The sequence below is a fragment of the Jaculus jaculus genome, chromosome 13 (genome assembly GCF_020740685.1).
Source record: "Jaculus jaculus isolate mJacJac1 chromosome 13, mJacJac1.mat.Y.cur, whole genome shotgun sequence".
NCBI lineage: Eukaryota > Metazoa > Chordata > Mammalia > Rodentia > Dipodidae > Jaculus > Jaculus jaculus.
Genome location: NC_059114.1, coordinates 62,517,803 through 62,532,168, shown reverse-complemented (window position 1 = coordinate 62,532,168; position 14,366 = coordinate 62,517,803).

Genomic DNA, 14,366 nt, shown 5'->3' with positions numbered 1-14,366 from the left:
GGAGTGCTCAGCACGTCAATATCTCTATTACATTTTCTAAGGCCCAGGGTCCATTGCAGAAGAGGTGGCAGAAAGAATATAAGAGCCAAAGGAAGGGTAGGTCTCCTTACAATGTGCTCCTCCAGACAAAAAATGGCCTCACAGTGCCTGATAGTAGCTATACAAGACCATTATAATAGGTGAAAAAGATGATGATATCAAAATAAAAAAGAGATTGATTGAGAAGGGGAGGGGTTATAATGGAGAATGGAATTTCAAAGGGGAAAATGGGTTATTGTTTACAATCATGGAACTTGTTAATTATGAAAAATTCAAAAAATGTATTTCCTTTTTTAAAAAAATATTTAAAATTGTTTTGGGGGTAGGATCTCGATCTAGCCCAAGGTAACTTGGAATTCACTCTGTAGTCTCAGGGTGGCCCTAAACTCACAGTGATCCTCCTACCTCTTCTTCCTGAGTTTTGGGATTAAAGATATGTGCAACCACACCTGGTTTATTTTATTTTACTTATTTATCTTTTAGCTTTCATTTTCTTTTTATATTACATTTTTGTTTCTAAATTTTACATGACCTCATTGATATATTATTTTTTTACTGAATGATCTGTCATTACCGCAAAGAAGACATTATTTCCTCTTCTTAAGTCTCTAGAATGGTGACTGTGTATTCATATATATGTGTGTGTGTGTGTGTGTCCTTAGCTCCATGTCTAATCTCATTAATTCCTAATTTCTTTTTATATGATTTGAATTTTTTTGTTTATTTTTATTTATTTATTTGAGAGCAACAGACAGACAGTGAGAGAAAGAGGCAGAGAGAGAGAGAGAGAGTGAAAATGGGTGCATCAGGGCCACTAGTCACTGCAAACGAACACCAGATGCATGCACCACCTCATGCATCTGACTTACGTGGGTCCTGGGGAATCAAGCCTGGAACCAGGGTTCTTAGGTTTCACAGGCAAGTGCTTAACCACTAAGCCATCTCTAAAGCCCTGGATTTGAATTTTTGACTCTGATCTCTGAAAAAGTAACTGAAGACCGTGGGTACAACCAAATAGCAGTATTTCGAAAACTTTATTTTATCAAATCAACAAAACTAAGAAATTATATAGACACTCTCTTCCTGTCTCATGAGCCTATTTCTGTCCATGATACTATTATCTGGTATGAAGGAGGGTTAGTAAATCAGTTTTGACTTTAAAAATAGTTTTTTCTAAATATATAATGAGGGAATAAGACACATTAGTAATCATATAGTAGTTGTACAGTTAGAGAAAGTTTCACAAATTGAATAGCATAGCTTTATTCAACCGGCACCTATATCAGAAATCAGAATAATAACAGCACTCTGAAATAGTCAACCACTGTCTTCTTGCCATTATACCCACCCTCATAAGGATCTGTCTGTTATGGTTACCTTCTCCTTGCTGAAACAAAACATCTGACCATATACAGCATGTAAAAGGAAAGGGCATATTTCAGGCTTACAATTGCTAGAGCAGGCTTCATCATTCTGGAGAAAGCATGGTATGAGCAGGGTTTATGATGCTCATGAGGCAAGACAACGAGCTAGCTAGCTAGTATGCTAGGCTAATCAATTTAAAGCCCCCATTCACACCCCCATACACAGTGACACACAACCTCCACTAAGACTTCATCTCCTAAATTGCCACTAGCTCAGAATTGAGCATGAGGTTTAATCACAAACACATGAGGCTATGGGAGACATTTCACATTCAAACTATCACAATATTCCAGTTTAATTTATTGTAAATTAAATTAGGATTACCTTATTGGACATGATACATAATGGAATTACTTTGTATATTCTATTTAATCTAAATTTCTTTCTATTAATTTTAAGTGTGCTGGGTAATAGAGTGAATAGCTACAAAATATGCATTCTCATTCAAGAGCATGTGTCTTGTTCAACATGAATTCATCTATGTGTGATGATTCCAGGTCATATGCAGCTACATGTTCAGTTGCATCAAATATTTTAAAAATATTTTATTTAATTAAAATTAAATGATTTGCATTAATCTCCAATCAGTAGTCTAGGAAAAAAAGTAGTGTACATTCACTTAAATGTATATTAGTAAGATATGATTTTCATCCATTATGCTTTTAAATTATTGATATAATTCCTTATGAAGATGATCTAATTTATAATATGTTAAATTAAGACCATAAAACATCTTAAAAAATAACAGGCCTGGAGAGATGAATTAGTGGTTAAAGTACTTGCCTGCAAAGCCTAACAACCCAGGTCCAACTACCTGGAACCCACTTTAAACCAGATGCACTTGGTGCAATACATCTGGAGTTCATTTGCAGTGGCTAGAGGGCCTGGCATGTACCTTCTCTCTTTCTCTCTGTAGCAGTCAGAAAGAAATATTCAACCAATATGAGATTTAAAACAACCAGGACAAACATCATTGCTGGTAGAAATCACCCACTTAAGAGCAGCTTGGAGGAAAAGAAGATTTATTTTGGCTTATAGACTTAAGGATAAGCTTCACAATGGCAGGGAAAATGATGGCATGATCAGAAAGTGGACATCAGACCCTGGCCCACATAAGGTGGACAATAGGAATAGGCAAGTGTGTCAAACACTGGCAAGGGGAGACTGGCTATAACACCCATACTTCTGCCCCAACAATACACTCCCTCCAGGAGGCATTAATTCCCAAATCTCCATCAAGGGAACCTAGCATTCAGAATACCTAAGTTCATGGGGCACCAGAATTAAACCACCACATTCTGCCCACAGACCCCATAAACTGATAACCATACACGATGTAAAATTCAATGCATTCATCTAACTTTAAAAGCCCCCATAGTTTTTTTTTAATTTATTATTTATTTATTTATTTGAGAGAGACAGACAGAGAGAGAGAGAGAGTGAGAAAGGGAGAGAAGGGGCACTCCAGGGCTTCCAGCCACTGCAAATGAACTCCAGATGCGTGCGCCCCCTTGTGCATCTGGTTAACGTGGGTCCTGGGGAATCGAGCCTTGAACTGGGGTCCTTAGGCTTCACAGGCAAGTACTTAACCGCTAAGCCACCTCTCCAGCACCCCCCATAGTTTTGTTTTTTTTTTTATCATTTTCAATGATGTTCATACATCCCCATAGTTAAAGATCTTTTAACTGACCCATAATACCAAAAAGTAACCTCAGAAACACCCATAATGACACAGAATAAACATTCAAACTGTAAAAAAAATGGCACTGGGCAAAGCAAAGAAATATTCAACCAATACAAGATTTAAAACAACCAGGACAAACATCATACTCTGTAGCTTCAAGTCCAACAACTCTAGCCATTGACAAATCTCCAGTTTTGATAATTCTCACTAGCAGTAAGTCTCTAGCATTCCAACTCTTCCCCTCCAGCTAGGCTACTCACAGACCTGGAAAACTTCCTTGGGCTGTCACCTTTCCTTAACAGCCATCTCGTGGTCTAGAAATATCCATTGGGTCTTCACTGTAATCCACATTTCATCCTCATAGCCCCATGTGGTCTCTATGCAGGCAACCAGCAAACCTGCTTCCCACTGCCCATGGCCATTTCCAAAACACAAGACCATATTGCAAACTCAATGACCCTATCTTTTGTGCATTTCTTATTCTCCAAAATACCAGGTAGGGTGCCAATTTGTTAATCCAGGATAGAATAAAGCAGACTTTGAAGAACAGGACACTTCTTGAGCAGTCAGGCCCCTCCAAGAAGCTCTACATCTTTCATGTTGCCCCAATGCAGGTCAGCTAGCCCAGTCTCAAAGGTTGTAATCTCAAACAAATTGCAGGTGAACTGGAAGCAGCTTAGGCCCAAAGATTTCATTTTTTTCTGTACCATATCCCTCCGCTCACACCAGTTTATTTCTACTCAAAGCAACCCTGCACAATTTCTGAGGACATGGACAAAAAAGCAAGCTTTTCACACAAACTGCTAGCCCAGTCCAGGCACAGCTCTTTCTTACCCTCATAAGCCAAACCCCACAGTCCATAGCTCTTACTACACTCAGGTCTTTCAACTCTGACCAGAATAGTCCATCAAGCTGTACTTACAGCACTGCAAGGCATCTAGTAGGCCAAAGTTTCAAGACCTTCTACATTCCCCTTGAAAATAAGCTCAAAAAGGCCAAAACCACACAGTCAGGTGTCTAGCAGCAGCCCCATTCCTGGTACCACTTTACTGTTGCAGTCAGGTTTGCATTGCTCATAGAAATTGCCCACCTATGAGCAGTTTGTGTGAAAAAAGGATTTATTTTGGCTTACAGACTCAAGGGGAAGAAGCTTCATCATGGCAGGGAAAACGATGGCATAGCAGGGGTGAACATCATCACCTGGCCCACATAAGGTAGACAATAGGAACAGGAGATTGTTCCAAACACTGGCAAGGGGAAAGTGAGTATAACACCCATAAGCCCACCCCCAACAATGTACTCCCTCCAGAAGGTATTAATTCCCCAAGTCCCCAACACCTGGGAACCTAGCATTCAGAACACCTAAGTTTATGGGGGACACTTGAACAAAACCACGACATCACTATCTCTAATAAATAAAAATTTGGAAAAAAATATTTATTTACTTATTAGAGAGAGAAAGAAAGAGAGAGTGAACGGGTGTGCCAGGGTGTCTAGACACTGAAAATGCACTCAAAATATATGTGCCAGCTTATTCATCTGGCTTATGTGGGTATTGGGGAATGGAACCTGGTCCTTAGGTTTTACGGGCAAGCATCTTAACCCCTAAGCCATCTCTCCATCACAGTTTTATCAAATCTTGCCAACAACCTTTTTGTGCAGTGCTGGAAATCAAAGCCAGGGACTTCAGCAGGGTAGGCATGGAGCACCCCTGTACTAGATAGCCATCTCATCTCCACATTTTCAGAAAAAAAAATTATCACAAAGGCAGTTTATAAATTTTTTGTTTTACATTTTTGCTAATACCATGTTTTCTGTTTTTTAAAGTTTCAACAATTGTGAAGATTATACTAAAATATTAAATTATGGTTTTAGTGTAAATTTCCCTAATGACTAAGTTGTTCACTTTTAAATGATTTGTGTCAATTTTAATATTCACCTTATCATTTGCTCTTGTGTCAACATATTTAAAGATATTTAAAAGCATAAATATGTGAGTCAGTTATTAGTCAAATGTTAAAAACCTTTTACACTGTATGTATGTTGCTTTTCCACTCTTTAAATGTTATTTTTGATAAGCAAAAATAGATATTTTAATATACGTTATTTCTATCCAATTTAAGTGTTATTTTTATAAGAACATGGCCAACTTCAAAGCAAATATACATTTTTGTCAATATTTTGTTCCAAAATCTTTATTGTTTTTTCTGTCACACAGCTAGGTCTTCAATCTGTCTGTGATTGATTTTTATAGCAAGTATAAGCAGGGGTCACCACATAACCTTTTTTTCTTTATGGACACCAAGCTGACCCAGCTCCATTTATTGAAAATGCTATCCTTTTTCTCTTCATTCTGATTTAATCTTATGTCTTTTCTTTCCATCAGATCTTTATTTCCATTTTATACTTTCTTTTTCATAGCACTTTCTACTGTTCCTTTCAGTTACAAATATATGTGGCTAAAGACTAGTTTATCTTCAAGGTTTCAAGAATGAGTATGTACATGGGTACCTGGACCTATTTAGAGAGGATGGAATTCTATATAATAATTATGATAATTATGCAAGATCATTAGGAAATCTCAGCAGTATTCTTGTTGTGTAACATGGGTCATGAATTGTGGGGGTAGCCGTAAGTTATGGGGAAGAGGCAATGTCTGTGCACAATGACCCAACGTGTGGCTCTAACACTCTTCTTCTTCGGCAAATTTCCCTGAGCCACGTTGGGTTCATTTTAGGTCTGCTTCAGTGATGAGGTCTTGGGAGTCTCTGTGTTTCTGCATGTCTGATTTGGTAGGAGTTGAGTGTCCTCTGTGTCTATCTCCTCCACCCTTGTGCTGATACCAGGTTCACCAAGAAAGCAGCACTCTTGCTCATTTCCCCAGTTACTCTTAATTTCAACCGGGGCCCTTTTGCAATGTGATGGGCTGGATCTCTCCTTAAGATCTGCATCCACAAGGAAAAGAGAAGCAAATTCTCTAACAAAGAGTAAAGTTAGTGCTAGATAAATTGGATAACCATTGCTATTTCAGAGAGAATTCAATAGGTGCAGGCCCTCTTGTAGCCCACAATTGGTGGGAGCTTGACAATGTAGAGCAGGCTCATTTTGGGATATGGTTCTGACTTGTTTCACAGCTCCCACTATGGGTTCCATTCCACTGAAAAGAACAGTTAGCCAAATCAAGAGCAGTTGGCTTTCCACCATTGTTGTGTGTCACTATTGCACTTGTGTGAGCATCACAGCAGGCTGTTCAATGCTGAGTAGCTTGTAGCACAAGTTGCTTGGACAGATGTTGGTCTTTTTTCCCCCCAGTCAGTCATGTAGCACCTTCTGGCACTAGAAAGTTAACTGTCTGGGGACTGACTCTCTTCCAGATTGCAGCCAAGTCACACCATGTTCCATACCAAGAGCATATGGTGTCTTCAGCAGTGGGGTCTTACCCCTAACCTTTGCTGGGTCACCAAGTACTCTAACATAAATCTGTCTTCTTTTGGGAAAACTTGTAGTTCTCTCTGATCAACAGCTCATTGTGGATGTGAGTCACATGCTGGTACTGTGAGTTGTAGGCCAGTGCAAAGGTAAAGAAGGAAGACAATATAGGTAATTTCAGAGAGATAGAAAGAAGAGGGACACACACACACACACACACACACACACACACACACAGAGAGAGAGAGAGAGAGAGAGAGAGAGAGAGAGAACGAGAGAGAGAAACATGAGAAGATTAAGGTTATTCGTCATCATACCCTGTCCAGGGCTCAGTGATTCAGGTGTTCCCTCTAAGGACCTGATGAAGGTACATCCATTAGTCTGTCTTTTGGAATGTAGGATTTTATGGTACCACTGGCATTTTGGTTCAGTTTTGTATCCCCCACCACAACCTTACCCTCCCCTACCACCACACCCTCCCTATTATCTGGTCCTCGAAATGCTTAATAGGTATGCCAGCATCTCATGTAGATTCACATTAGGAGCCCCACACAGATGAATGAGACTGTGCAATGATTATATTTCTGTGATTGGGTGAGTTCACTGAGCATGATATGTTCCAGGTTTGACTATTTTTCTTCAAATTTCATTATGTAATTTTTCCTTACTGCTGTGTAGAATTCCATTATGTAGATATACCACATTTTGGTTATCCATTCATCTAATGATGGACATCTGGGTTTATTCTAGCTTTTAACTATTATGAACTGAGCAGCTATAAACATAGTTGAGCAAATCTTTTAGGGCAAATGCTGAGTAAGGGAATAACTGGGTCTGTTGTTAACTCTATATTCAACCTTTTTAGATGTCTCTATATTGCTTTCCAAAGTGGTTGTACCATCTTACATCTGGGAGCATTTTTAAGTCTACTTCAGTGATGGGCATTTAGGAGCATCTGGATCTCTGGTTTGGTAGGTGTTGAGTGTCCTCAGTGTCTTTCTCCATCACCAATGTGCTGATATCAGCTTAACTAAAAAAGCAGCATTTTTGCTAATTTTCCCAATGTGGTTGTGTGGAATGTTCTGGGTCATTTATCTCCTCAGGTCTAGTTCTAATCTGAAAAAGAGAAGCAGATTCTTCATTGGAGAGTGAAGTCAATGCTGGTTAAATAAGACAACCATTACTAATTTAGAGAGAATTAAAAGAGTTTAGACATTCTTATAGTCTAAGATTAGTGGAAGCTTGACAATGGAAAGCAGAATCATTATCTGGATATGATTTTGACTTGTTTCCCAGTTCCAGATATGGTTTCCTTTCCACTGAGTGGATTTGCTTATAATTTGACACTCGATGTAAAGTACTTGATTTTCCTAGATAAGTGCTTGCATACCTTCTCAGTTTGGTGATGTTAAGAACTAACTGTGGGTAATACTTCATTCCCAGGTCTCAGAACTATTAGGTGTTTTTGTGGACAAAGTCATTCAAATCCTTATACAAGTAAGTTTCACAATTTTCACGTTTTTAACTTTTGCTAATTTTTTTTGAGTCAGGGTCTTGCTCTAGCCCAGATGACCTGGAATTCACTATGTAGTCTCAGACTGGCCTGGAACTCACAGCAATGCTCCTACCTCAGCCTCCAAAGTTCTGGGAATAAAGGCATGGGCCATCACATCTGTATCTTACTTTATTTTTAAGCATATCCTGGGAATACCAAAGTCTTAATTTAGAGTACACTTTTTTGATATTTAAAAAATAATCCTTTAGATCTTCCATATCCTTGTTTCTTAGAATGCTGGAGCTGTCTGCTTCCTGCATGTGAACTCAAGTGAGTAAAGAAGGCACACAACTTTATAGAGGATAAGTACTTAATTGAAGGAGATTGTCTTGGGCTAACAACCTACCTCAGACTGAGTAGTGTGTAGATAACAGAAATATAGTACTTATAGTTCTGGAGGTAGGCAGTCTAGATCAAAGTGCTTGAAGAGCTGGTATTTGGTGAAGACTTATTTAAGTCATGGACTTTCATCTCTTGCCTGCATTCTGAAAAGGTAGTAGAAGTGGGGAAATGTTTCAGGGTGTCTATAGGGTCACCAGCCCCACACATGAGGACCCCATCCCTCATGGCCTAATAATCTATTAGAAGCCTTTTCTCTGGATACTATCATACAGGGGAGCATGTCTCAACATATAAACTTGAAGTAATACATCAATATCCAGTCTGTAACAATATTCCTTTGCTTTACATTCTCTGGTATTTCTGAACTCTTGCCATAATTTCTGTATAGGCCCTATTAGGGCAAAGGATCTCTTCTATGTACCATCCGACCATACAAGCTCTTCACATTATTCTGTTTTATGACCATTTGAAGATTTTGTTTGGTATTTGTTATGGTAGCATTCTCACTTCTTGGTACTAATTTTTATTTGTGTCCATGCAGGCTACTATGACAAACTCCCATTATCTAAATGACTTATGCTTAACAGAAAGTTATCTATCATAATTTATCATAAATGACCAGGATGTCCTACAACATGCAAAGCAAATAAATATTCTGTGAGTAATCCTTTCCCAGCTTATAGTGACATCTGAGTGCATTCTCAGGTGATAGAAGGGCTGATGGAGCTCACCAGTATCTGTATGGTTTCTCTCTTCATGCTATAGTTAACTATAAACACTCAACTTGGAAGCACCATCACATTGGAAATCAGGTTTCATCCTGTAAGTTGGAGGCATAAGCCTTTGGTGTATAACAGAAATAATGTGTGAGTAGCAGAAATTCATTTCAGTACAGAATCATGATGCTAAAATGCAAGACTAAGTGACGACACATAGTTAAGCTCTACCAGGCCAGTGCTACAATAGTGCTGATAGGAAAGAAATGGAAGCACTGAAGCACAATACTATTAAATAATCATGTATCATAATTTGTTGAAGACCTTTAATAAGCAAAAAATACACATGAGTTTACTAACAATCAGATTTATTTATGCATTTGCCAAGTGTTTCCTTTATTCTTAATTAACCAATTTAGGGTTAGGTCATAAGAATTAATTTAGAATTTTAGATCTCATTCTTAGTTTCTGATATAGTTTTACCAATTAAGATCTAGATCCTAAGGAGATAACCACCTAATCATACCTCAAAAGGGCCCCAGCTGAAAGTAAGAATAATTGGCAAAACAAGCAAGGGTGCTGTTTTCTTGGTGAACCTGGTACCAGCACAAGGGTGAAGGAGATTGACACAGAGAACAATCAACTCCTACTAAATCAGATATCCAGAGACACAGAGGCTCCCAACACCTCATCACTGAAGCAGACCAACAATGAACCCAACATGGCTCAGGGAAGCCTTGTGGAAGAGGGGGTGGAAATAATGTCAGAGTCACATGTTGGGTCATAATACATACAGACATTTCCTCCTACCCATAACGGTAGGCTAACCACAATGCATGACCCAATACCTTAACAAAGAGGGGCTGGGGGAGGGAATAGGACATGGACGAGCCTAACAATGGTACCAACTTCACTGTATTCACTGAGTACAAAACTAATTAATAAAAATAAATATTTTTTTTAAAAATCTATCATTTTAATATTTATTTATTTTGCATTATATTATTTTGAGTATTTGAGTCAGTCTCATACAGTCCAGGCTGGCATTGAATTTAATTTTCAGCTGAGGATGAACTTGAGCTCCTGATCTTCTAGCCTCTACCTCAGAAGTTCTAGGAATATAGCCACTACATAAAAATGTAATGTTAATATTTACAATAGAGATTAATACTTAGAAAAACACAAACGAATTTATCCATTGTCTTTTTTATTCATTTATAGCCTATCTAAGTCAATAAAAGATCCTAGGTGCTTTATATTACAAATCACAAATATCAAGAGGATGATTCATATTAAAGCAAAGGTAATGTTGATCCAAAGTTATAGACAGATCCTAAACATAGAAACTAAATGCAGATTGATTTCAGGATCTAGAACCCAAAACAAAAATGTTTTTTCTATTATTTAGATTTTAATGCTAAAGAAATGACACCATTCAAGACTAATAAAAAAGATTTTTCCAAATATAAACTAGAAGAAAAATTTAAAGATAGAAACGCTAAACTCGATTAACATGTGATAGAATGTCAATTGAAATATTTATTTATGTACTTATTTATTTCCAAGCAGAGAGGGAGATAGAAGAGAGATAAACAGAGATAATTTGCATGCCAGGGCCTTCAACTGCTGCAAACAAAACCAGATGCATGTGCCTTTTTGTCCATGGCTTTATGTGTGTCCTGTGGAATCAAACCCAGGTCATGTGGCTTAACAGCTGAGCCATCATCTCAGCCCAATGTGTCAGACTTTTAATAACAGTATAATAAAATAATATTAAATCAAACACATTTCTGTATTTGAAGAAGATTAATAGTAGATATACTAAAAGATTAAAATATATTACTTCCTGTTCTGGGTTTCCACTTGTATTAATCATTTTTAAAATAAAATAGAGTATGACAACTAATCTTAGTAAATCTTTTCTTTATTTTCTGGAATTATATTATATTCTGACACAGTGAAACATGATACATTGCTTTTTCTTAAGACGTTTTATCATTATACTGACATGATGATTTATGTAGTAATAAATACATGTTTTGAAAAAAATAAGAATAGAATGTTTTATTTACTTTGAATTTTCATTATCTTACATAAACTTCCTACAAATTCTTACTGAGAATCTGCTATATTTGGTGATTAGAGGAAGTGCTGCTAACATCAAGACATGTACACTGTAGTTGCACAATCGTTTTGATTCAAATGCTCCAATCACTTTCTTGCATGAATGAGACAGAACAAATTAAACACTTGAAAACCATGTACTCCTATGGCATTCTTTGATTGTGGGTACAAATGTAAAATAGTAAAGCTCACTATGATTCTCTCATTCCCTTTCTTTATTTATCCCTTCTAGAGTCTAAGTACTAACAGGTGTGACTTCATTCCACTCGTGTTGGGCACCATAGGAATAAATGAATGACTTGCAATTTGTACTTCTCTCTCAGATGGGAAGCACTGCCAGAACCAGTGAAGTAAAAAAACCTTGTACACCTCTGCTCTCCAGAGGAATATTCAGTTCTTCATTGCAATGACCCTATGTACCCGGAACTTCTTCCTTAGCATTTGTTCAAAGGTGGAGGAAGGCACGTTTTGGATGCATTTTTTCAATCACTATTTTCAAAGTTTGTTATAGGTTAGCATTTGTTCACTCACTATTTTCATAGTTTGTTATAGGTTGTAGCCATCTGGCTGCCATTCAGGTCTTGCTGTGTAGCATGATGATAACATCATTCTTGACATTTAACTGAAATTAGTGCTACCTATTATGGGAAGGTTCTTACTGCACTGCTTTCAGAGAATCCAATCCTGAAAAGGGATATCATTTCTGCCACTGGGTCTAGGGAACTTTACATTTTGCAAAGCTGTTAGCACTGTTGCACATTGTAATTAACATGTGGCTCTGGATGAATAATATAAAATACAAATATTATAAAATTAAAAAACATACTCACAGTTCTAAAGATAGAATATACAACATGCAAAACTACATCAGCATTGTGGGTAGAGGGGAACATTTACAGTGTACCCCCCTCACAAGGGAAATTCTATGAAATTGGTCAAATGTCTTCTGAGTCCTCTTATATAGACAGTTTGTGGTGTTTTTATCCTTTCTTCTTTGTATCTGTTATTCCCTCTCTCTATTCTTAGCCATGACAGAATTAAGATTTCCACTTCACTTATTTTTAGACATTTTTGCCACAAGCCACTGACAGCCACCTTAACAGAATTTTATGTCTTAGAGTTTACTTTAGGCTGTTAAAGTTTTATGATAGGATACTACTACATTTTGGTAAACTGAAAGCTATACATTTTAATTCTTGTATGTAGTCGAATTTTAGATCCATACATAGACTCACGGTTGTTGATTGTATGTTATTTGTTTCTTGCACTTGTTTTATTGAATATACCGTCTTTTCTACTGTGAAGCTCATTAGTTGAAATGATCAAATGGGATTATTTTGTAAGGTACCTTCCTTGTTTCAGCTTCTGCAATATCTTTAGGTAGGAGAGTTATAACATGTTAATAAGAAGGGATATGTGACTGAGACTTAAAGTTTCACAACTGTATTTAATTAGTTTACATGTCCAAACATGTGGTTTCTACTTTCCTCTAATGGCTTTGCCTTCAATTTAGGAGACTTCTTGGACTTGGGAATTCATCACTATGAAGCACCTCTGCTATGGTTAACTCCTAAGCCTGGTTCACATTGAAGTCCAAAAGATCAAGGTTTCCTTAGATGTTGCACATAGACAATCTCTCACTGGGACCTAACGCTTGGGGATCAGCTCTATCAACCCTGCCATCACTAGTCTTCACAAATCAGGGCAAGCTGATGGCTTCTTCCCCAATTTCATGACATTTTCTTATCGATTGTGTCATACTTCTCTAGTGCAAAAATGTTATATGTATCAGGACATCCCCTTCTACTGACAGTCAACTCAAACATTAATAGACAAAAATGAAATTTATTGCCTTATCATGCTTGAAACCATCTGTGGTGGTTTGATTCAGGTGTCCCCCATAAACTAAGGTGTTCTGAATGCTAGGTTCCCAGCTGATGGAGATTTGGGAATTAATGCCTCCTGGAGGGAGTGTATTGTTGGGGGCGGGCTTATGGGCTTTATAGCCAGTTTCCCCCTGCCAGTGTTTGGCACACCCTACTGTTGCTGTGGTCTACCTTCTGTTGGCCAGGGGGTGATGTCCACCCTCTGCTCATGCCATTGTCTTCCCCTGCCATCGTGAAGCTTCCCCTCAAGCTTGTAAGCCAAAATAAACCTCTTTTTTCCAGAAGCTGCTCTTGGTTGGGTGATTTCTAACAGCAATGCGACCCAGACTGCAACACCATCTATCTGCTCTTTTACAGACAAGTATTCTGAGTGCAAGTCATGTATGAAGGGATTCATGTCCAAGCTGCCACATAGGAATGTGTGCCTAGAACTTCCCTTGTTCTTGATTTGTGTCCTCCTGAAGCCAACTGTGAGTACAGAATTATATCTTAAACCTTATAGGCAAATATTTTTGAGTACTATACCTGTAAAGAATGGAGCAAGTCAAGACTGGACAACATAAAAAGTCATACCACAGTATAATTCCAGCTACAGGCAGATGCTGTTCTCTAGGTAGTATATTGTCTTCATGTATGTAGCCATAACTTAACACACTCCCACAATCGCTGCTTATTTTGGTGAGGCTTCTGCATTTTTCTCAAGTTCTTTATTTACTTGTTTTTATGGATGGATAATGACTTCCCTAACTGTAAGACAGGAAAAAATGTCCTCAATTTATTTTAAAGGCCCTTAGGTATGATGGATTTGATTTTTGAAAAACCTTGCCTTATATAAACATATATATATATATATATAATTTTATTATTTATTTTCAAGGAGGGAGAGAGTACACAAAATGGCTTATATCCACTGCAAACAACCTCCAGATACATGTGCTACTTTGTGCATCTGGCTTTATGTGGGTACTGGGGAATCAAACCTGGGTTATTAGGCTTTGCAGGCAGGTTAGCAATTTAACCACTCAGCAATCCCTCCAGTCTGCATTCACTACACTTTTATTTAAGAAATTTGCATTAATTTTCAAAATAGTTTTAGAAAACAAACACTATTTTAATTTTATAGCAGATGTTATAGTAATAATTATGACTCAAAAGCAGGTGCTTAG